The sequence below is a fragment of the Lynx canadensis genome, chromosome B4 (genome assembly GCF_007474595.2).
Source record: "Lynx canadensis isolate LIC74 chromosome B4, mLynCan4.pri.v2, whole genome shotgun sequence".
Taxonomy (NCBI): Eukaryota; Metazoa; Chordata; class Mammalia; order Carnivora; family Felidae; genus Lynx; species Lynx canadensis.
Window position 1 is genome coordinate 73,375,447 of NC_044309.1, and position 22,436 is coordinate 73,397,882.

A 22,436-nucleotide genomic window follows, 5' to 3' on the forward strand; every position below is an offset into this window, starting at 1 on the left:
CTGACTGAGCCACCCAGGCGCCCCTGAAATGGCAAAGCAACTTAAAAGAGACTTTACAACATAATAAAAAGTAATAGGAAGATTCAAAATAAGAAACAAAATTCATAAAATAAGAACATTGTAAAAGATCAGGCTTATTTGAAAAAGAGCCGAAAAGGAATTCTAAAAAAAAAAAAAAAAAAAAAAAAAAAAGTCATTGAAATAAAGAGAACTCAGCTGAAGAGAGAGTCATGAAACTGGAAGATAGGTCCATGAAAATCACTCAAATTATATCACAAATAGGTAAAGAAAGACAAATACAAAGTTAAGAGACATGGTGGGGGGAAGCAAGAATAAGAAATTTAACATATTCTTTTTTTTTTATTTTTTTTCAACGTTTATTTATTTTTGAGACAGAGAGAGACAGAACATGAATGGGGAGAGGGTCAGAGAGAGAGGGAGACACAGAATCAGAAGCAGGCTCCAGGTTCTGAGCTGTCAGCACAGAGCCCGACGCGGGGCTCAAACTCACGGACCGTGAGATCAGGACCTGAGCCGAAGTCAGACGCTCAACCGACTGAGCCACCCAGGTGCCCCGAAATTTAACATATTCTAATAGCCCTCCTAATATGAGAAACATGTAAGGCCAGGGAGAAACAAAATAGAAAGACATAATGGCAGAGAATTGTCCAGAACCAAAAAAAAGATAGTAGCTCTCAGGATTAAGAAAAAAAAAAAAAAACATAGTGTATGTATTTTAAGTAGAAGGAATAAAAATGAATATATTCATGAACATGAGGTAGTGTGTGTGTGTGTGTGTATATAATAACAAATGAAAAATTATAAAAAACTATAAAAGTCAAAGAAAGAATGGAAGACATGCGTATGGTTAAAGAAAAAATAGAAACTTGTATTAAATGAGTAAAAAAGTTTCTCACCCATCACACAGACCAGTTTTGCTTGAGAGCAAGAACCATTAATGACCGTTTCTATTTTTAGTTCTTTATATAAAGTTAGTCCTTATAAATTATTCACTAAAACCTCTGAGATGGTTTATCAATTCTAGACTCGTGCATATGACAGATGAGGAAATTAGCGTACTTCTTTCTATCCATCCTCTCACGCACTTCTAATTGTTCTGGTTAATGAAATGCTTTTTATAATATTGAGATTCATAATACTTTCATATTATTCTGTAAAACAACTAAGTCTCGTAATTTTCTGTAGGTTGTTTTGAACACTAAAAACCAACAATCAGCATTTACAACATTATGATTGTGTTAATACTATGCTCCAAAGAACCAGTGGTATATTTGACAGCATAATAAATGATATAGAAGTCCTCTGTGATTAAAACTTTGAAAGTGAAGTTTTCATCACTGTTACTTTCTGAATGGTCTCCTCCTCCACACTCGGGGTCTCACTCAGCTGCCAATGTCCTCTGAACACCATTCTATCTTCTTTCTTCAGTTCATTTTGCATTGTGCTGGAATCCACCTTGATTGACTCCTCTTACACAGTGTGTCCATGTTTGTAAACAGAATTTCTGAGTTGTTTCACATTGGAAAAATGACTTGGCTTTGCCCTCAGACTTGGTCTGAAGAAGTATTAAGTAGAAAAACAGTTTATTAAGTTTTTATTTAAATTCCAGTGAGTTAACCTACAGTGTAAATATTAGTTTCAGGTGCAGAATTTAGTGATTCAACACTTCCATACAATACCTGGTGCTCATCACAAGTGCACTCCTTCATCCCCATCACCTGTTTCACCCATGCCCCCACCACTTCTCCTCTGATAACCATCAGTTTGTTCTCCATAGTTAAGTCTGTTCCTTCGTTTGCTCTCTCCTCTTTTTCCTCCTTTGCTCGTTTGTTTTGTTTCTTAAATTCCACATATGAATGAAATCATGTGACTTTCTCTGACTGACTTATTTCTCTTAGCATGATACTCCCTAGCTCCCTCCATGTCCTTGCAAATGACAAGATTTCATTCTTTTTATGGCTGAGTAGTATTCTATTGTATAACACACATTACTTTTAAGCTATATCTATTTTATTTATTTTTAATTTAATTTTTTAATGTTTATTTTGAGAGAGAGAGAGACAGATAGACAGAGTGCAAGTAGGTAAGGGGCAGAGAGAGAAGGAGACACAGAATCTGAAGCAGGCTCCAGGCTCCAAGGTGTCAGCACAGAGCCCAATGCAGGGCTCCAACCCACAAACTGTGAGATCATGACCTGAGCCAAAATCAGATGCCCAACCGACTGAGCCACCCAGGTGCCCCCTATTTTACTTTTTGACCTGTCCACTAACTATTTTTCACAGTCATGTTTTGAGTTTATAATAACTTGGTTTTGAACTTTTTTCATCCTATCTTTTTATGTTTGTTTTACAGATGCAATATTTCCTCAAATCTTTCTAAGGACATTGATTGGAAGTTCTCAAAAGCTTCTTTTGCACCTTAAATTTATGTATTTTTTTTTTCTGGAGTTAATTCTGTTTGTTCAACTTGGTCCTTCTCTTGCTTGCTGGTTTTCCTTAAATTCTTAGTGACCTTAGGTTGTCTATCTTTGTGAATGAAGGGGACGTGGGTTAACTTAGGTAGTACTTGAGGTTGCTCTTAAATCTTGCAGGTTTCATCGATGGGTTGCTCTCTTGTAGGTCCTGTAAGTGGCTTCTCTGCAGATGTCTGTGTATGGAGCATCCCCTGAGAACCCCACTCCCAGACACGGGGGGCACTCTAGGAGAGGTTTCTGTGGGAGCAAAATGCTGTCATGTGTTTTCCTCGTGGATGGAGCTTCCATTCCTGCTTGTAACTCCTCTCTGTCTGCTGTGGAGGCCCTAGTGTTTTCTGTAAAGGCCCTAGATCACAGCCTTATCCTTTGAGCGAAGGCGGCAGCCCAAACGGGGTAAAATGTCCAGATTGAGGTTCCTTGGTGACCCCCTGGTCAGTGGTTGCCAGTGATCCACACCTTCTCTTCGTATACGTTGATTTAACTTGGAGCTGCTGCCAGGCTTATTCTGGGGAAAAAAAGCCCACTTACCTTGGTTTTCCCTGGCTTCCTTCTCTCTTTCACAGACTTTTCCAGTGAAAAATATCTGCTCTCTACCTTCGAAGAATGCTTCCAAACTTGTGTTTATTAATGACACTGATATTTTTTGGAACTTCTTGGTTTTTTCTTTTAAACAGTATTTTGCTTAACACTTCATTGCTTAAATTTCTCAACATTAGGTCCTAAACCCCCCAGTCTTCCAATCTACTCGCAAGACTTCATATCCCAAGGACTGCTCAAGTGACATCCTTATCCAGGCCTCTCTTCTCTCCAGCTGCACATGTCCAGTGTCCTAACTGATGTATATACTTGGATATCTCAAAGGCAGTTTAAATTCCATGTGACCCAAATCTAACTTGTAACAGTGTCCTCTTCTTCCGATGTTTCCTAACCAGAGAATATCGTTACCATTTATCAAGTTACTCAAACCGGAAGCATGAGTCTTCTCTTAAAAGTTTTCCTACCTTACCCCCCACATCCGGTCCTTTATAAAGTCTGGTTGATTTTACACGTAGTCAGAGTATTTCTCAAGTTAGTCTACTACTCTCTATTTCTGCCTCCATCAGTCGTGTCCAAGCTACCATCATTTCTTCTGCTGTCAACTGTAACAGTTCTAATCCCTGTCCTTGAACCCTCTCTTGCCTCTCTTCTCCGGCAATTTGCTTTTCACACAACAACCAGAGTGACCTTTTAAAAACAAAACCTGGATCATATTTATTTGCTTAAAACCCTTTCCTGTCCTCCCCTTGTTCTTAGGAGAAAATCTAAATTCTCAACATGGTTCTACAGGGTTCACCCTCTTTTCTGGTCCCCTCTCCTCCCCACCTCAGTGTGTTCTAGCTTCATTAGCCCTGGTGCAGTTGCAGGAACTCAACAGGTTCTCTACCGCCTCAGGCTGTTTGCACAGCTGAGTCATGGTACCTGGAATGCACTGTATTCTGTGCTTTAGTCAACCCCTCTAGGGGGTTCCCAGAATATATGTGGCAGTAGGCCTGGGGGCTTCAGTTAAATTCCATTTCATTGCATATTTATTCAAAGGAACCTCACTGATTTTATTCATATTAAGCTAACCTGATATAAAAAAGTATATAAAATGTGGCAGTACTTACCACATGCCGACACTGTTATAGAGCTTCATATCTATTAACAAGGATCAGAAACTCTGGCTCTGATGATAAATATAACCAGGCATAAATCTTGGCCAAATTAACTAACTTCTGACATTTCCGTCTTCCCGTATGTAAAATGAGGGTAATATTATTTACCACAAAGCAGTGCTATCAGGATTTAGGAGATATCATGCTCATCAAAGTTTGGCACGGAGTAGTAGTAAATTCCTGTTCTTTCTTTTAATAATCAGAATTTAATTGCTATTTTTATCAGCATGCCAACATATATAGCATCTTACATGTATATCTACAGTTTTCATAAAAGAGGACTTTAGAGTTCTCCAAACTCAGAAAAAATGTAAGCAAGGTAGGTATCCTTAAAAATATGGGAATCGAGACTTAATCTCATGCTGTTTGTACCATATATAAATCATTACATTCTCTTTTGAAGATGACATAATATAGCCCATGAAGTATGAATTAGTGGTTTAAGATCTTGGCCCCTAATCCTGATTTTGGTCCTGGCGAAGGGATATCTTCTCATAAAAGCTGGAACACATCTTCCTATCTCATACTTTAGCTCTAAAGATTGTATGACTGGCCACTCAAGGAAACAGCCAAGAGCAAAATTTAAAAAGAATTAGAACATGAGAAACTAAATATTCTGCATCATGTGTCTGTAGCAGAAAGTACATACTTTGAAACACTCAGCGCATAATTAAAATTTACTAACATGATTATACTTCAGTGTGGAAGTATTTTACAGATGGTATTTATTCATTCAACAAATATTGAGAATGAAATGTGGGCCAGAAACTCCGAAAGATAAAGCACGAATAAGACAGAATTGCTGTAGCTGATGAACTGTTTAGTAGAAAAAACAGATTTTGAACTATTAAAACATAATTTACATTTTCACTTTTTCTCTAAATAGCTACTTCTCGAACAATCAATGAATCATTGCATGGGCAGACCAGAAAAGAATGATGTTGGCATACACCTTGATTGAAAAATATAATATATGTAATATACTATATACGGTACATTATATGTGACATTAAAATAGAATAAAATGTTCATAGACACAGATTCTCCTGCCCCCATCTCAGTACACAGCACTGTCATTAACCCAATTGCTCACAGGAAGAATCTGGCTATAGGTATTGACACCTCTCATTCTCTATCCTGAATCTTTCTATCCATGTCCAATCTATCACCAAGTCCTATCAGTCCTTCTTTCAAAATTAAAAAAAAAAAACAAAACGATTATTTTCATTACTCTTTAGAATCAAGTCAAATTTCCTACTACGTTACAGAGATCTGCCTACTTGAACACACGTGTTGCTCTTTAGGCCCAAATTGAATGGCACCTCCCTTCACTCCCTGGGCCTTTTTCATCTCTCCTTGCCACCTCGGGACCTTTTAACATGCTGTTCTTTCCACCTGGAATGTTCTTTCCCACATTCTTAAACCCAGGTGTCTCCCAAAGTTAAAAGAATCTGGAAATCTTTAAATGTGGTCAGAGAGGCCTGCCCGCTAAACCAGATCCCTGTTACATGCTCTTGTGGCAGGTTCTCCTTTCCTTCACCTACTTATCACACTTCGCACTTACGTTTTATGTGATTCTTTGATAAAGAACCGTCTGTTCCACTAAGTGGCGAGCTTCATGAAAGTGGGAACAGCGCGGGGAACCTACGTATTCCCAGCACATGTGGCACCGTGCCTCGTATTATATCCTCCTAAGGCCATTGCAACCGTATATGCTCTCCTTCCTAGTTACAAGCATGCATTCTTGCTCCCCCTTGACAGGTTAATATTTCAAAGTGGCATGGAAGTGTTTCCCTCTGGTCATCACGAGAAAGAAGAGCATCGTTGCACAAAGAATGTTCAAAATTATTCTAAAAGAAAAATCAAATTTGGTTTGACAGAACTTTCTGTAGTCTAGCTTTGCTCCTCAATGAAGGGAAGTTTCTCTGTGATACAGAGACCTTGCAGAAATGGACTAAACATTCCGGGGGGGGGGGGGTGGTCATCTGCATTGTTGCTTCACTCATTCGTGAAGATACAAAATCAGAACTGGAAACGAAGGTATTTAGGATACTATTACTATTAGAAGGCTTTGTTTTTTCACATTTATTAAGTGCTATCTTAAATGTCATCATAGCTGATTCCTTATATCCAAATTCTAGTTACTAAACATTGTGCCTTGTTTGAATAGGTGCCCAAAAAATGCAGGCTGGAAGATTCTCAGAAAAGCAAACTTGTGTGCTACTTATGTAGTTCAACGTCAAAGAAAGACCTCAAATCTGGGAAGCCAAACTGTCCTTGAGTCAAGAGGCAAAAGTTATGACCTTTCCTAGTGACTGTAAACATTTATTTTACCTGATAAGGGAAAGGGAAAAGGAAGCTAGCACTGGCAGAGCATTTCCCACCATCCAGTCTGTGTAGTCTTTCATGCCAAGTTCTGATGAATCTACCCTGAAATCTAGGTTTAGGTAGCAGATAGCCTGACATCTCATTTACCCTTTGGTTGAGCAAGTGGGAAGTAGCTGGTCATACAACTTCTAAGAGCCAAATGATCTTTGCATCCAAGCAATGGACTTAAATCCACACCCCAAATGTACCTTAGGTAAATGAATACAGTGTTAACAATGGAGTCAATCTAACATTACCTTTATATTAGATTCTTTTAAACAGTTTCCCCAACGGTGTCTTTCTGGTCACATATTGACAGTCAGATGGCTTGTTAGTCTGTGGCATGATTTTTCACAGAAATTAGCTTCCACAAAAGCATTTGGTATCATTCAGTCTGAGGTACCTCTTAGAAAAGAAACTGCCAATGGCAGCAAAACTGTTTACTTGACTACTTCTATTGCTGGTGCTAATATTTTAACATTTCCATTCCTTTCCTCTACTCAGCCATAGCTTAGAAATAGTACCTGGGGAGAACTAGAAAAGTTAAAAAAATAACCCTATGTTGAGATCTTTTCCTTTTGTAAGAAGATTAAATGCTTGCTGATATAAGCATAAAGCAGTCATTTGAATCATATAAAGGACAATTCATAAAATCTGAATATGTTAAATGTTATTTTCTTACATTTTATAAGCAAAATAGCATTTCTAGCTCTGTTCTTAGATGGTAACAGAGGTTCTCTATCATCTTAAACATGAAGAAGCCTCTTATATTCGTGCATAAGTTTCAGTTCCTATTTCCTCAAACAGTAGTTTCCAGAAATGTAGAAAGATCTGTCCCATATGATATATCAGAGTGAATTCTGTATGCTTCATGTATTAAAGCATGATATTTCAGAACCTGAATTGTGGATGCAATAAATTCTAAGATGTCAACATGCTTTATAATAGATACTAGATTACCCTCAGAGGTACTTTTTAAAAATAATTTATTTTACTTTTTCTAAAGCAACTCATATTAAAACATGGTTATAGAAAACACAAGAATTTAGTCCTCAAAACTGCATTTCTCAGTACTTAAATCTTACTGATATACTTCATAGGAGTAGAAAAATAAAGACTTTCAAGAAAATCCAAAAACATCACCTAAATATAAATCTGAACAACTGGAGGGTCTTGGCCTATAAAATAAATGGTAGTCTTTTCTAGAAAACACACCTAAATTTCTTCAGTGTGTCAAAAATCAAACTTTCAGCCAACTGACCATGAATGTGATATATATCATCAGTTTAAATACTTTTTTCAATGAGTTAGGAAACACTCTTTGCTACCACCTGGGAATTTGGGTGAGACCCTTACTTTATGTTCAGCAAGATACCCAAAATATGCAGATACTTAAATCCATGGAGAATTTCCCCCCATCTGATTGATAAATTTGAGGAATATAGCTTTATTTTTAGATAATTGAGTCTAGTCCTTCAAAATCTAAAGCTGTGTTTCTATTCTTATTCTCATATATATTCTTATATTCTATTCACTTTTCCAGTTTCTTTTAGTAAATTTGCTCTAAAAATACTCTTTCATTAAAATGGACACATAAGAAGCAAGGTAAAACACAACTGTGTCTTTTGCATTTACCAATGGTGCAGCCCAAACTCTTAGCCATTGATACCTGCTGCAGTCATGGGATGTTCCTCCTTTCATTGGTTTTTGTGGGCATTTTTGTTTTCAAGACAAGGAAAATCTTTAATGTTATAGCATTTGGAATGTACTTCTAAAACCTTATAATTTTACTAAGACAAATTATGTCAACTCTTTACTCAGTGGTTAACCAGGAGATGTAAATAACTAAATACTTGTTACCTAACCCTTTTTTCTCTTTTCTATTATCCACTGTCCTAATTTTATGCTCAAACCTAAAATTATCTGCAAAAGAAAGCTGCAGTCAAGATGTGGGTAAATAATTCCAATTTTATCTTTTTTAAATGAGAAAAGAATTGCCCAAGTACTATTTTCAAACATTTGATTTGTAATAAATAATCAACACCATAAAAAGAAGAAGGGAAGCATTATCTTAACACTGCAACTATTCATGTAAAAAGAACTTTACCTTAATTATTTATCCAGTCCTGTGCGATCTTTCTGGAATTGTTTGAAATGGCAGACCCCTGCGACAGTGTTGACTTATATGAACCTTTGGGGCTCTAGACAATGATTTAAAGACCAGTGGGCGTGAATGAGACAGGCCAATCAGACCACCACCACCTTGCCCCAACGTCTCCCTCTGTCCAACTTGCGTCAGCTCTCAAAAAAAAAAAAAAAAAAAAAAAAAAAAAAGAGGCAGCTAACTCAGTTGACTGTTGTACATTTGGATTAAACATCAGTTACACCAATTTCTATTTGTTTGTAGAATTTTGGCTTTTATACAGCAAAATACTCATTTACTGAAAGTTTTATCTTGACTGCTCTCATTCTGTATGAAGATGATATAAGTTGGTTGATAAAGCTTTTGGAAAATTGATGTTTCTAGGTGTATGAACTGAAGCCAAAGCATAATAATACAATAATAATAGTTATGGAGTCTGATTGTTGACTGAAGCATTATAATCAGAATGCATAGAAAATATTAGGTATAGGGGATATATATTCAAATATATCTGAATTTCTGGCTTATTCGGAGGAAATTTTATAGAATGACAGACACTTCCAAATGACACCAACTTACTTAAGGCACCGCAAGATTGAAAATTGTAAGCTCTGTCTACCACTGTTACCATTCCAAAGGCACTGTGCTGAATAAGCACAATGCTATTTGGAGTTTTTTATTAAAAAAAAATGTTTAGAGAGAACACGAGTGGGAGAGAGGGGCAGAAGGAGAGAGAGAAAGAGAATCTTAAGCAGGCTCCTCCGACCCTGAGATCCTGATCTGAGCAGAAATCAAGAGTTGGACGCTCAACCAAATAAGTTCTCCAGGCACCCCTGTTTGGAGTTTGTAAAGAACTTCTAAATGAACATTTCCTCCTTTTCAAAGAAATCTATTTGGCTTTCCACAAATTAGAGAAAGTCAAAGTGTGTTGGCATATAATTTGTTCTGTTATGAAAATGTATCAATTACACATATCGGAGTGAGGTGAAAAAAAGATTAAAAATCAATCCAGAATTCAGGGTTCTTAGCCTTTTAAATATTTATGACATGAGTGAACAATCTGATGACCAATCAGAAGAAATGTTAGATTACAACACATGGGTCAGCTCTCTATTTCTATAAAAACACAACTAAGCATTGTTCTTTGAGTAAGAAATTCTTTTTTTTTTTTTTTTTTAAATTTTTTTTTTTCAACGTTTTTTTATTTATTTTTGGGACAGAGAGAGACAGAGCATGAACGGGCGAGGGGCAGAGAGAGAGGGAGACACAGAATCGGAAACAGGCTCCAGGCTCTGAGCCATCAGCCCAGAGCCTGACGCGGGGCTCGAACTCACGGAACGCGAGATCGTGACCTGGCTGAAGTCGGACGCTTAACCGACTGCGCCACCCAGGCGCCCCGAGAAATTCTTAATAGTTAGTGCCCTGCAGCAGCTTAAGTAAAATGTCCATTCACCCCTTTCTAATTTCCTTTTCAAATGTGCCCATTTGGTCTATTAACTTTAATATGGTATCTTGGCTTGTATTTGTGTCTTAGTTAGCTTGTTCTTTATTTTTCAAAATCACTCTGTAGATTTGTTTTTTTGTGAAAATTATTATGGTCTAGGGAAAAATTATAACAAATATATTAACTTTAACTTCAGAAAAATTTAAAGACTATTCCTTTTCAAAGCACTTCCATTGTTTAAACTGTGATCTTTCCAACTTAAGATTTTTCTTTTTGCAAAGTTACCAGATGAGTATAAGATTAAACAAGCAAAAACCTGCACTAATTGTTAGAAGATTAAATATCTGTATTCTAGTAACATTCCATTTCATAGTGGGTCAGCTGAAAAAAAATCTAATATGTGAATTTCATTCCATGGTATCTTCATATTAAAAAGGATAGAGATAAATGTATAAATCACTAAAGTTTTCCTCTCTTAAAATTTTAGTTTAGATTTCATTTATAATTCAGATCTTCTTCAAATGCACTAAATTATAGTAAACTAGCATATCAGATTAAAATAAAAAACACACTTAAGAGAGGTCTATATTTCTTCTGAATCTATTCTAATTGCAAAATTCTTATCACGAACTTTGCTAACACTGACTTAAAACTCAAATATATACATATGAAAATTAATTTGATAAAAGTTAGCTGAATTAAAACAGCCTAGGAGCTTGTTTGACTATTTTCTTCCCTCAATTTTTGACATGTTTAGGTATTTCAATTAATGAAAAAACATATAGTCTGCTTTTGATGAAACTCATTGTAACTTGCCTTTCATCAGGAAAACAGACTTAACGCTATAGTTTCATGTTCTACATATTTCTTAAAATCATACGTGATGTAATTTTGTATACATTTGGTAATAGGTCTTTGCTCTTTTGATTTTTAAAGCATAGCAAATGCAACATATTCATTTAGTCTCTGATTTGGCTCCAGTACCACTCTAGGAAGAGGTAATGAACCAGAATATATACCGACTTTAAAAAGTGAATACAATGAAAAATCTGTGGGTAGTGAAAAATGAAGCAAGTCTGGGCAAGAAGATGACAAACACTTTAACTGATCCTTCATAAAAGGAATTCATGTAAGTGTTACCAGGAGCAGATATAGGAGACTTGGTACATGGGTTAAGGAGAAAGGGGACCCAAGGGATAAGATATGACCACATAAAGGGATACCTGACTTCCCAGACTATAACACAGTTAATGTCAGCATAATTGCACAGGACTCCGGAAGATGAAGAGTCCCCTGGGGCTGAAACCATCCAAGAAGGAGTTATGGAGCCCATGGACTTTGAGGAGGACCTTCAAAGTCCACATGAGATCCCAATAGGTAGAAAGAAAAAGGAAAGGCATCCTGGGTGAAAACTGTAAACAGACTAAAGCGTGTTCTGGCAAAACAACCCCAAAAAAACATAGAATGGAATAGTCCAGACTGTAAAAGAAGCTCAGAATTTTAATGATAAGGATCTCTTGAAGGCTTCTGAAAAAAAAATTATAAAATCAGCAGGAAGGGGAGGCAGGTAGGAAGAAGGAGGAGATGGAGGCAGGGACATGGAGGTCAGTGAGGAGGTTGAATGATAGTTTGGCTTTGGTGATATTTACCTATCTGAGGATACTGGCAGAAGAAAAGGCAGATGGAAAGGATTTAAACCAAGGTCACTGGTGGTTTGACTCTTTCTTATACTACTGTTCCGATTTATCACTTTTACTAGCTCACCATACATGCCATGAATTTTATGTGACTATCCTATGAAAAACAAGAAACTTGCAATACAATCTTCATTTTTCTTTATATACACGAAGAGAATACATGGTGATAACGCATCCATTTTGGCACCTCATCCATCCATCTGTGGCTATCATTTTCAGATAGTACAGAGAAGGTCTTAGAGCGTATATCCCAATATGTTATCTATTGAAAGTACAAAATTGTTGGCTCAAAATAAGTTCAGATCCTACCTATACATTGAATTAAAACTTTTCGTGCTTATGTTTAAAATCACTGATTATCTTGTTTAAAATTTCCACTTTCAGTGCTGTCCTCAGAAAGTTCCAGCTGGATCAAGTCAAAATGAGTCAACAATTAAAAAAAATGCCTTAGCCAGACCATCATGGCATTTTGCAATGACACTGAGAAAGATAACCTCTTGTTCTCATCAGAACTGCACCCAAATTTCTAATTTTAGTCATGGGACAAAATAATACTTGGAAATATGATCTGATTATAGCCAAACTGGCAGAAGAAGGTAGAAACAGTATTGACTAAGAAGAAACCAAATTACCTAATTTTTAATAATTTTGTATCATGTCTGTACCTGCATTCCCTTCCTTTTCTTTGCTCCTGTTTTAACTTCTCTTTAGGTCACCTACCTTTTTCTCGTCTTTCTTTTTAACCTTGCTAAAAAAGTGACACTCTTTTAGAGCAGAAAAGAACTGCGTTCTTTTTGTGATGCCTTATTTTCCAAGAAGTTACTTTTTTTTTTTTTATCATTTTCAGCCTTTAGCTTCATAAACTCAAAATCTAATAAAGTAGATCAAGTCCCGAGACCATATGTCCATCATCCTACAGTCAATATTAGTGCTTCCAAATATGGGCACTTACATTAATCCAACTATTTCCTATCGTATTGTGGGTAAATGTCTACCTGATTTACCAAGTCATTCTTAAAAATAGACACTAGGACAACTGCAGTCAGAAACAAGATCTTGATTATTTCTTTTTGATGTAGTTTTTACCCTCTGGATTTTCATTTTCAGGCTTACAGTGTTGAAGAGAATTTGTGATTTTTTTTTTTTTTTTGATGTCATGCTTTGGCACTCCAAATTCTTCATTTTATCTCTCAATATGGACACAAGAAAAAATGAAAGAAAAAAAATTCTGTGCAGAAATGTTACAGAAATCTTCCTAAATAATTCAAATAACAGAATTCTATGATCCCGAAGGTGAGTTGACTGTGTATATACTTGAGCTACAATAGTCTTTGTATCACTTGCAGAATGATGAAAGCTTAGGTATTGCTGTAGGTGTCTTTTTCTATGGTTTTATAGTTATTAACCTCAATTCACAGAATAAAAAATACAGAATAAAGGCAGATAAAACGGAATACCCCCAAAGAGCCACATGCCAAATTAATTGTAGACACAGAGCTAAAGATTAAGGGGCGCCTGGGTGGCTCAGTCGGTTAAGCATCCGACTCCTAATTTAGGTTCAGGTCATGATCTCATGGTTTGTGAGATCAAGCCCCACATCGGGCTCTGCACTGACAGCTTGGAGCCTGCTTGGGGTTCTCTCTCTCCCCCTCTCTCTGGCCCTCTCTTCCTCACTCTCTCACTCTCTCTCTGAAAAATAAATAAACTTAAAAAAAAAAGAACTAAAGATTAATGTTTGTCTAATCCTCCTTCAGCACAGCCTGTCAGATATCCATTGAATCTTAGGCCACTTCCATTTTTTAAGGCTCCAAATATATTTAAAAATTTACTTAAAGCCCAAAACAGGCTTGTTAAATGTAGTACATTATCAACGTGTCTATTTCGCAAATTAACACCTAAACACACATACAATGCAAATGACTTTCAATAGCCTCATTTGGGGATACCTTCAGAAACTCGAAACACTCTCAAATAAGAGACCTCAAAGGACTTCCCAGCCCAGGCCCCTGGAAGAGACCTTGCTTTTCTGCTCTAAAAACTCCCTGACCAAGAAAAATGCAATGACCCATACATTCTGAGAAAGTTACTTAGTTGATGGCCTGCCCCTCTTTTCACCCCAGCCTACAGCACCTTTACAGTTATACAATGGAATGTTTTGGAAATGTTTGCATAGTCAACTACTATGTTGCAAAATTAGCAAACAAGTTTGGAGCAGGTTGACAAATTTAAGAGACTTTGCCACAGACCTAAATAGAAGATTCCTTTTAGCCTCAGCTGACCAAAAAACAAAAACAAAAACCAAAAAACAAAATGAAACAAACAAAAAACAAAATAAAAAAACAAAAAAAAACCCAAAAAACAAAAACAAAAAACAAAAAATCTAGTTAGAAGACAGCTCATGTTGTTATTTTTGCTCTCTGCCATTTCTTTTCAGCAACTCAAATTCTTGTCAATCTTTATTTTTTGATCCCACATTGAAATGATGCAAAGAAAACAGTATCAAAAGTTCATTCCAACTTCTGCCTAAGCAGATCTGTCGGGGTAAAAGATAACAAGGTCTGTGAGGCTTATGGCTGGTTACGATTTAAAATAATATACCGAAATTCTAAATGCTAAATTAGAGCTTTTAAAAGTTTGCTTTGAAGAATGATTCCTACCCTTTACAATGCCTGCTTGAGGAGTCAGCCCTGGGAAGGAAGGTGATGTAGAACTATAATGATAACAACACTTCCAGCTAAATCACCTTGTTCATCTCAGTTTATCCCATTAACACAATGGGAGCTTGAGTTGACTGCCTTTCTAATGAAGAACAATTGAGGGTTTAAAAATTATTCTTTGGGGCCACAGCACGGTAAGTTCCATTGCTCTCCTTTATATTCCCATCCATCCCTTTCCTTTAAAAGCAAATTCTCTACCATAACATTTTCTAGACATTTTGATTTTGTAATTTTATCATTGATTGGAGATTGTAAACCTGGTGCCATCTTGCCTGAACTTGGACTCCCAACAGTATCTTGAGCTGTGACCCAATAGGCTGTAAGGAGGCAGAAGAACACTCAATGGGACCTTTAATGGGAAGGGGGCTCCCAAAAGGTGAGGACATGAACTTGTGCTGTAAAGGAATCAGTGTCCCTGTTAACAAGCGATATGGTCAGGCTGGCCTCAATGTTGAAATAAAGTGTGCATGTCTACCACAAACTGTTTTTCAAAGGAATCTGAGCAGAGTGAGATCTGTCACAGTTGACAATGACAGTTCTCACGGAACTGAGTCTCTCACGGAGGATTTCCTGCATCAGGTCTGTGCAGTAAATGAGGTGCAGGTTTCTGCCAGGAATGTTCATCTCTCCTGCTGGGCTGTCAGCAACTCCAGGGCAGGGCCACAGGCTCAGAGCTCTTTGCAGGGGCTTACAGACTGATACACTCATCCTCTCTGCTACAAGGGTTACCAGTGCCCAGCGGCAGTAAGACTACCTGGGTTTTTCTGTACTTTGTGGGTGGCTTGAATGAGGAATTATAATTCCTGGAAAGCTGGGTGTAAAGTTGGTAGCATCAATCTTTCTTTAAATATAGGAAAATTGACTCAGGTAAAGTAAATGTCTTGACCTTACTTAGCAGGACAGCAGCAGAGGGGGGACATTCAGTCAGATGGTTTAGGAGGTTTGGGGATGGATTCAAGTATGTCTAGACAGCCAATTTAGTTGTAAACAATTTCTTTTGCTTGCTTAACCTTGATTAATTTTAGCCTATGCTTGGGTTATAATAGGCACTGTATAAATGTTGAATTAATGAAAGTCTCTGTTAAGGACAATGATTTCAATCTGTGCATCCAAAACCTTTCTTTGGAACTTATATATGAGGTTGCAACAGGAAACATTGTAATAATTATTTCAATTGATGGATCCTGTGATATGTTAAAATGCAATAGTTCCTGAGTTGTTCTTCTCAGAGCCAATGGTAAGGTGGGGTAAAGCGAGTGCTCATATTATATGCATTAGTCCTTTTATAGAGAACTGCCTTCCCAGAATATAAAGCAATAATTACCAGTCATGTGTTCAAAGAATATTCGAGGAATAATAAAGGTATGCAAAAATTGTAACTATAGGTTTTAAAAGCAAATCACAAAATCTAACAGTAATATGATCCCTGTGTTTTTAAACTTACATGTATGTACACAAACAGATTCAAAGGAAAAATGCCTGAAAGAACACCTATCAAAATACGAATAGTGGTTATCTCCCAATTGGGGAAACATGGATAATCTCTTTCTCATCAATATTTGCAAATAATATTTAAAAATTATGGATTACTTTCACCATAAGAAAAACAATAAACGTGTATTAAAGACAAAAACAATATAAAGAGTTCCTCTCCTAGGTTTTGTAACAATTCTTTATCCCGGATAAATGTCTATTTCTGGTGAGGGTATTTTGGGTGCTTGACCAGCAATAATCAACCCTCTTGAAAAATCTTCGATTCTGAATGGGCACTTATGAGTTATTTAGAGTCAAGACAAAGTTATACATGTCCAGTTTGTTTGAAAGGAAGGATTGCTTTTTCCCCACCAGCAGGAGGTACGCTAATAGATCTCAAAATATTGTGGAGAAAAATGGACATCACTATTTCTAGCATAATGCTGTGAGATAGTCAATTTCTATTACAGTGGAAGGAGTTATCTTCATCTACTCACTCACTATTGAACACCTATGAACCAGACTTTGTGGGAGGGGCTAAGGCAATAGAGACAATAAAAAATGAAGATCCAGTCTCTGAAGCCCTGGACTCTCAAGGGAATCCACTGCTTATGTAGGTCAGGCCACTGTAAGGTAGTAGGTGAGATGCCTGTAAGAACTGAGGGGAAGGATAAGTGTGGCACCCAACTCAGTTTGAGAAAGATGGACAGGACTTCCTGGAGATGACAGCTGGACTCAGACTAAAAGAATAAACAGGAGCTGGCCAGGATCTGAGGGATGGGGAGCAGACCACCAGCGCAGGGACAGCATGAGCAAAGGCAAAGGAGGCAAGAAGCAGCAAGCTTGGAGACAAGCGATGGGAGAGGTAGCAGGTGGGAAGTGGGGTCTCACCAGGCTTTGCGTGCCTTGTCTTTCTGTTGTTGTTGTTTTGTTCAAATGAGCTTATAAAAAAGAGCAGCCGAACAGTGCAAACACTTCAGATATGTGAAGAAAATGTGTTAGATATTGTGATAATAAAGATTGCAAACAGGAAACACACACACACACACACACACACACACACACACACACACCCCACTAGGGTAGCCTGGGGCAATTCTTGCCTGCATTACATTCTTGGAGAAAGTGTTCAGGTGGGCTGGGGCCTCTGCTTTGTGTTTAGACCATCAGGGTTGTTATCATATAATTTGGCTAAGAACAGAAAAGTTTAGGTTTATAGGTATTTTGCTTCATATCATGTAAAATACACGAGAAAGGAGCTAATTACAAGTCTTACAGAAATTGAAGTTTTAACTATAGAAATCTTGACTCTTTCTATTCTTTCCTAGCTATTTGAAGGTTATTTTTAAATTTAGAATCTAAGGTTCAACATATCTAAACTTAATTATTTTAAAATACATCGAAGTAAAGATTGATGCATAATTATGAGTAATTTATCCAGTAATATTGGTATCTTAATTTGTAAGCATCTATATTCAAATTCCTTTTTATAGCATCTAGAGTAGTACGATAAATAACAGCTTAAAGACTGATACTTCTTAATTATGGGTGATCTGATATTTACATGTGCATAAGATAATCACATAGATTCAAATAATTGTGCTTGTGCTCTTAAGTTTTAAAGCTGATGGCACTTCCTTTGAATCTTGCATAAGACTTTTAACATTAGTTTTTTCATAGGAGGCCTGAAAAGAGCTTCACATTTTTGTCTTGAAAGGATCCCTATTCATCCCTTGCAGTCTACCTGGAGAAAGTTTTTGTCGCCCAAAAGGATCTGAATGGCTGAACAAGTTCTTCTTCCTTTGTCATGCTAGCACTTGACATTTGCAATTCAGGAAATCTGGGTTCAAGTTCTAATTCCATCATTCACTAGCTATGGGAACTATCAACAAATTGGTAAACTCTCTGGGTCTTCATTTTCTCATTTATAAAAAGTATATAATTCTTGGGATAATAACAGGACCATTGGGAAGAGCAAATGAACTTCACATTATCATTTATTGGGGACCTACTATGTGCCAAAAATACACTTACAAATACAACTACTATGTGCCAAAAATACACTTACAAGTACACCTACAAACTGGCCAAATATTTATTTCCTGTGGAGTTCTTTGTGCCACTGCTTGGACTACAAAACGTAGAAATGTAAATAGTTGGTAGCCACGCTTATACAGTGGTCAAAGAAATATCAAAATGGTTGTCCAATAGAGACCTGTTCATCATAAAATTGGTATGTTGACATGAAATCCTGATTCTAAATGTTTCAATTTACCTAATTCTCATCAAAATTTTCAGCAAGGTTAAAAGGTGAGCAACAGAATGCATCATCTCTAGTCTTTTTTCTTTTTCTTGCTTGTTTTCAGTAAATCAATCAGTCAGCCAGTAATCACTGAATATCTATTATATGCCCAGAATGATGTTCATCACTGTCTCCATGTCTTTAGGCCTTTCTCCTACTTTCGAGTAGAATATCTGTTGTTGTTTTTTTTTCTGACTGACTGCAAGCCTTAGAATAACTGAGGAATTTTGCAGTTGATTTGATATACTTGAGAGTTCTGCTGGTATCTACATATATATTAAATTATGTGTTATATGTATTATACATGTATGTATTACACAGATGATGAGAGGGAGATCTGTATACCTGTATCTTATATCTGTTAGGAACCACAGTGCTTTCTTTTTCCTATTTAGAGAAGCATGGTCTTTATCCTTTGGTTCACATGCTATGTTCCTATGAGCGCATTGCTTTCTTATTGTCATTCTAAACCCTTTTATCAAATATGGGCCTGCTCTATGAAATGGAGAGCACACGGACTCTGGAGTCCAAATTCATGGATTTGGATCTGATTCCCATTCTGCCGCCTGCCAGCTGAGAGCTTCTGGACAAGTTAGAGTTAACCATCCCTCCTCCGTGCCCTCTGCTTCCTACGAACTGTACTGACACGTTTGTCTACATGTCTGCCCTTTTAGACTTTGAAAGTCCTTGGGAGCAGATGCTGTGCCTTATTCAGCATAGCACAGGGTCAACTAGTATAGATTCTGGGGCTTGAATGCCTGGATTTAAATCCAGTTTCTGTCACTCATTAGCTGTCGGACTTGGGGCAAGTTGGCCACTTCCCTGCCTCAGGCCCTTCATCTGTAAAGAGGAGGTTATGATAGTGCCTGCCTTACACCACTGTTATGAGGAATAACTAAGTTCATATTTGTAGAGAATTTACAAGAGTGGCACATGGTAAACATTATGTATTTGTGTCTTTAAAGAATTGTCTCTGACTTCAAAACCCAGTATCACCCACTTAATACATCTTTGTTGAATAAGCAGATAAAGTCACGTAAATATTCTGGAATTCAATTTTCTCTTTCAGACTGGTCTAACAGAAACCATTATCCCAGGTTACTGTGAGAGGTAAATGAGATAATGGATATTTAATCATTATAAATGTAAAAGGTAGATGTGTTTTTTTCTTTTTTGCTGTTTATAAGGGCAATAGGACATTAGCAAAATTGATTGATCATAAAATAGTTTCGACACCTTTGCTTTGGAAGTGTATTGTCACTGTTTAATTAGACCGTTATTCCACTTGTTACACTATTGATTAGCCCTGTCGAAAAGCTAGAAAATGGCAGGTTTTGACCCTGACCCGTGGAATCTCAGAAAACAACCTCGTAATAAGACATGATTTGCAATATGTGTTTGTTTAACATTAACCAACCTGTGAAGCTGAACAGCCCCATGGTACATATTTACCCCTGAACCTGTCCTCAGAGCCAGTGTTTAAACATGTAAATGTACTGGTAGGTTTGGGTGAGGGAGAGGGTTGGCTTGGCTCGGCTTTGGGTTATTTATTTATTTTTTATTTCTTTGGTGACACCAACAAAACATGAAGACCCACAGATATACCGAGAACACATTTTCCAAATGCCAAAGGAAGTGACCTACATTTTGCTTATACTCTGGGATCTGAGCTCTTGCTGGGCATTTTTACTAATTCTAATACTAATACTAATTTTAATACCAATTTAATACTAATACTAGTATTAGTTTTAATACTAATTTCTACGGATTCTCAACTATAATTTCTACTCTCCTCAGCTATAATTCTGATCCAATCATTGTCACTTGATTCAGCCGCAAGATCCTTTTCATCATTATCAATCAGTGCATGGCTAAGCAAGCAGGCAACGTGAAGGGCTCTCTGAGGCAGCTTCTTGATCAAACAGGACCCCATCACTTCCATCTTTACATCTCTTCAACACGAACAAGTCTTACAAGCAGGCACATAGGCTCCTTCTCGTTAATGTGAGGCTAACCTGGATACAACTGCTTAGAATTTGAACTGAAGTCTTTGAGACTGTGCTGTCAAATCCTGTATGAGTTCCAGTTTAATTCGGTCTTTGTTAGAAATGGGAAAGCATACCTGCAGGTGTTTTCATACAGAATGCTTTATAGACATTAAAAATAACATTTGATTACAATCTTTAGTGTTCTTATAAAATATTCTTAACACTATTTGGGAAACATACCAGGTGGTTTTTTTTGTTTTTTTTTTTTGTTTGTTTGTTTGTTTGTTTTTTTTTTACCCATTAGGTGGTATGGGCATGAATGTGAATAACCGTGTGCTGCTGATGGAAGTTGGTGATGTGTACGCTGGTATTTTACTTCCTTTCTACCTCTTCCCCTTTCAGATAGTTGCTCTTTGGGTGCCTGGGTGGCTTAGTCAGTTAAACGTCCGACTTCAGCTCAGGGCATGATTTCATGCTTTGTGAGTTCGAGCCCCGCATTGGGCTGTCAGCGCAGAGCCCACTTCAGATCCTCTATCTCCCTCTCTCTCTGCCCCTCCCCCCTTTCCTTCTCAAAAATAAGTAAACATTAAAAAAAAAAACCAGACAGTTGCTCTTCCGGTTGCTGACATATTGAGCTGTTTTCACACCAGTGTGAATATACTGACATGAAAAAGTCCCTGTTGTCCTCCAAAACAGTAATATTGAAGTATATTTATTACATGACTATAGATGTCTTTAGGCATCGTTAGGTGTCATTATGGTAGTACCTACCCAGACTACTAAGATTCATGGTCTCAACAACCCAGTTTAAATGTCATAAGGGAGGCACCTGGGGGGCTCAGTTGGTTAAGCGTCCGACTTCGGCTCAGATCATGATCTCACGGTTCATGAGTTCAAGACCCGTGTTGGGCTCTGTGCTGACAGCTCAGAGCCTGGAGCCTGCCTCAGATTCTGTTGCCTCCCTCGCTCTCTGCCTCTCCTGGGCTCATGCTCAGCCTCTCTTGCTTTCAAAAATAAATAAACATTAAAAAAAAACAATAAAAGGCAGTTTTAAGGTAAAAGGTAAACTTAGTTAAAAAAAAGAGTCAGCCCCACTATGTGGTGGTAGGATAACAAAACGAATCTGCTGAATTAGTTACAGCCCAATGTATACACTGGTTTTCCTGGGGCAATTGTTAAGTACACAATGTTTGTATCACTCCCATGCCCCATTGTCACTGCCAATTCCCCTTTAAGAAGAGAAACAATAGGAGCAAGAGCTAAGTAATGAAAGAGAAGAGAAAATGAGGAGGCCAGAGTGAATTGTTGAAAGACTCCCTAGGATTGTACTCAGTGTGTTCTGGTCAGGTTTTGGATCACAAGAAACATTATTTAAATATTTCTTAAATATCCGACACAACTTATTTTTATTACACTAATATAAGTATTGAGAAATATGTGGCAAAAAGATGAAACACATTTTCAGATGTCTTAGAGAAATCTCCTCATGATGACCTCAATAAGCTGAATCATTCCAGCTGGAGTGAAAAACTGAGGGCTCTGTTTATTCTTTTTCCTGGGATTTCAGCAAATAAAAGCACTCAGTTTTTATTATATACGTGGTCACAGATGTTTTGATATCCCCAAGAGGAATATTTAGGTGTATAAGCAGATTCACTTTTAGTATGCAGAAAAAGATGAGGTCGTATGGCTTTGTGGCACATGCATTTTCACCTATAATGTTTGGGAAAGGATTTTCTTTTAAAGTACTGCATTATCTCATCTAACCACCATCAATTATTCCATGTTGTGGTCACTGAAATCATTTGAGGATAATTGGCACAACTGATACATAAGAGAGGATGCCTGCATTGACTAGATGGGAGAAAAAAACAGTTTTTCAAGGGTTCTTGGTGTTCAGAGGGCATCTGTCTCCCCCTCTGACTCTGTGAATCTTATGGAGATGCCCTCACTTTATGTCTTAGGTAGATGGGTAAATTAAGACCTCTTTTTATTTTTTAGTTCCTCCTTATTTTTGCACAGAACAGTAACTGATTAAAGAAGGCATACGTATGCTTTATGTTTCCCCAAGTAAGATAATAACACGTAAGGAGCTGAGAATAGGACCTGAGATACAG

General features: G+C 37.2%; 1 protein-coding gene across 1 annotated transcript in view; it reads right to left on the bottom strand.

Annotated features, from left to right (window-relative positions):
- The window catches only part of SLC38A4 (solute carrier family 38 member 4), a 40,378-nt gene extending 31,651 nt beyond the window's left edge, over positions 1-8,727 (bottom strand). The window contains exon 1 of the mRNA XM_030322412.2: positions 8,663-8,727. The gene's annotated coding sequence lies outside the window, so the exon portion shown is untranslated. The remainder of the gene's footprint in view (positions 1-8,662) is intronic.
- Between the last annotated feature and the right edge of the window lie 13,709 nt (positions 8,728-22,436).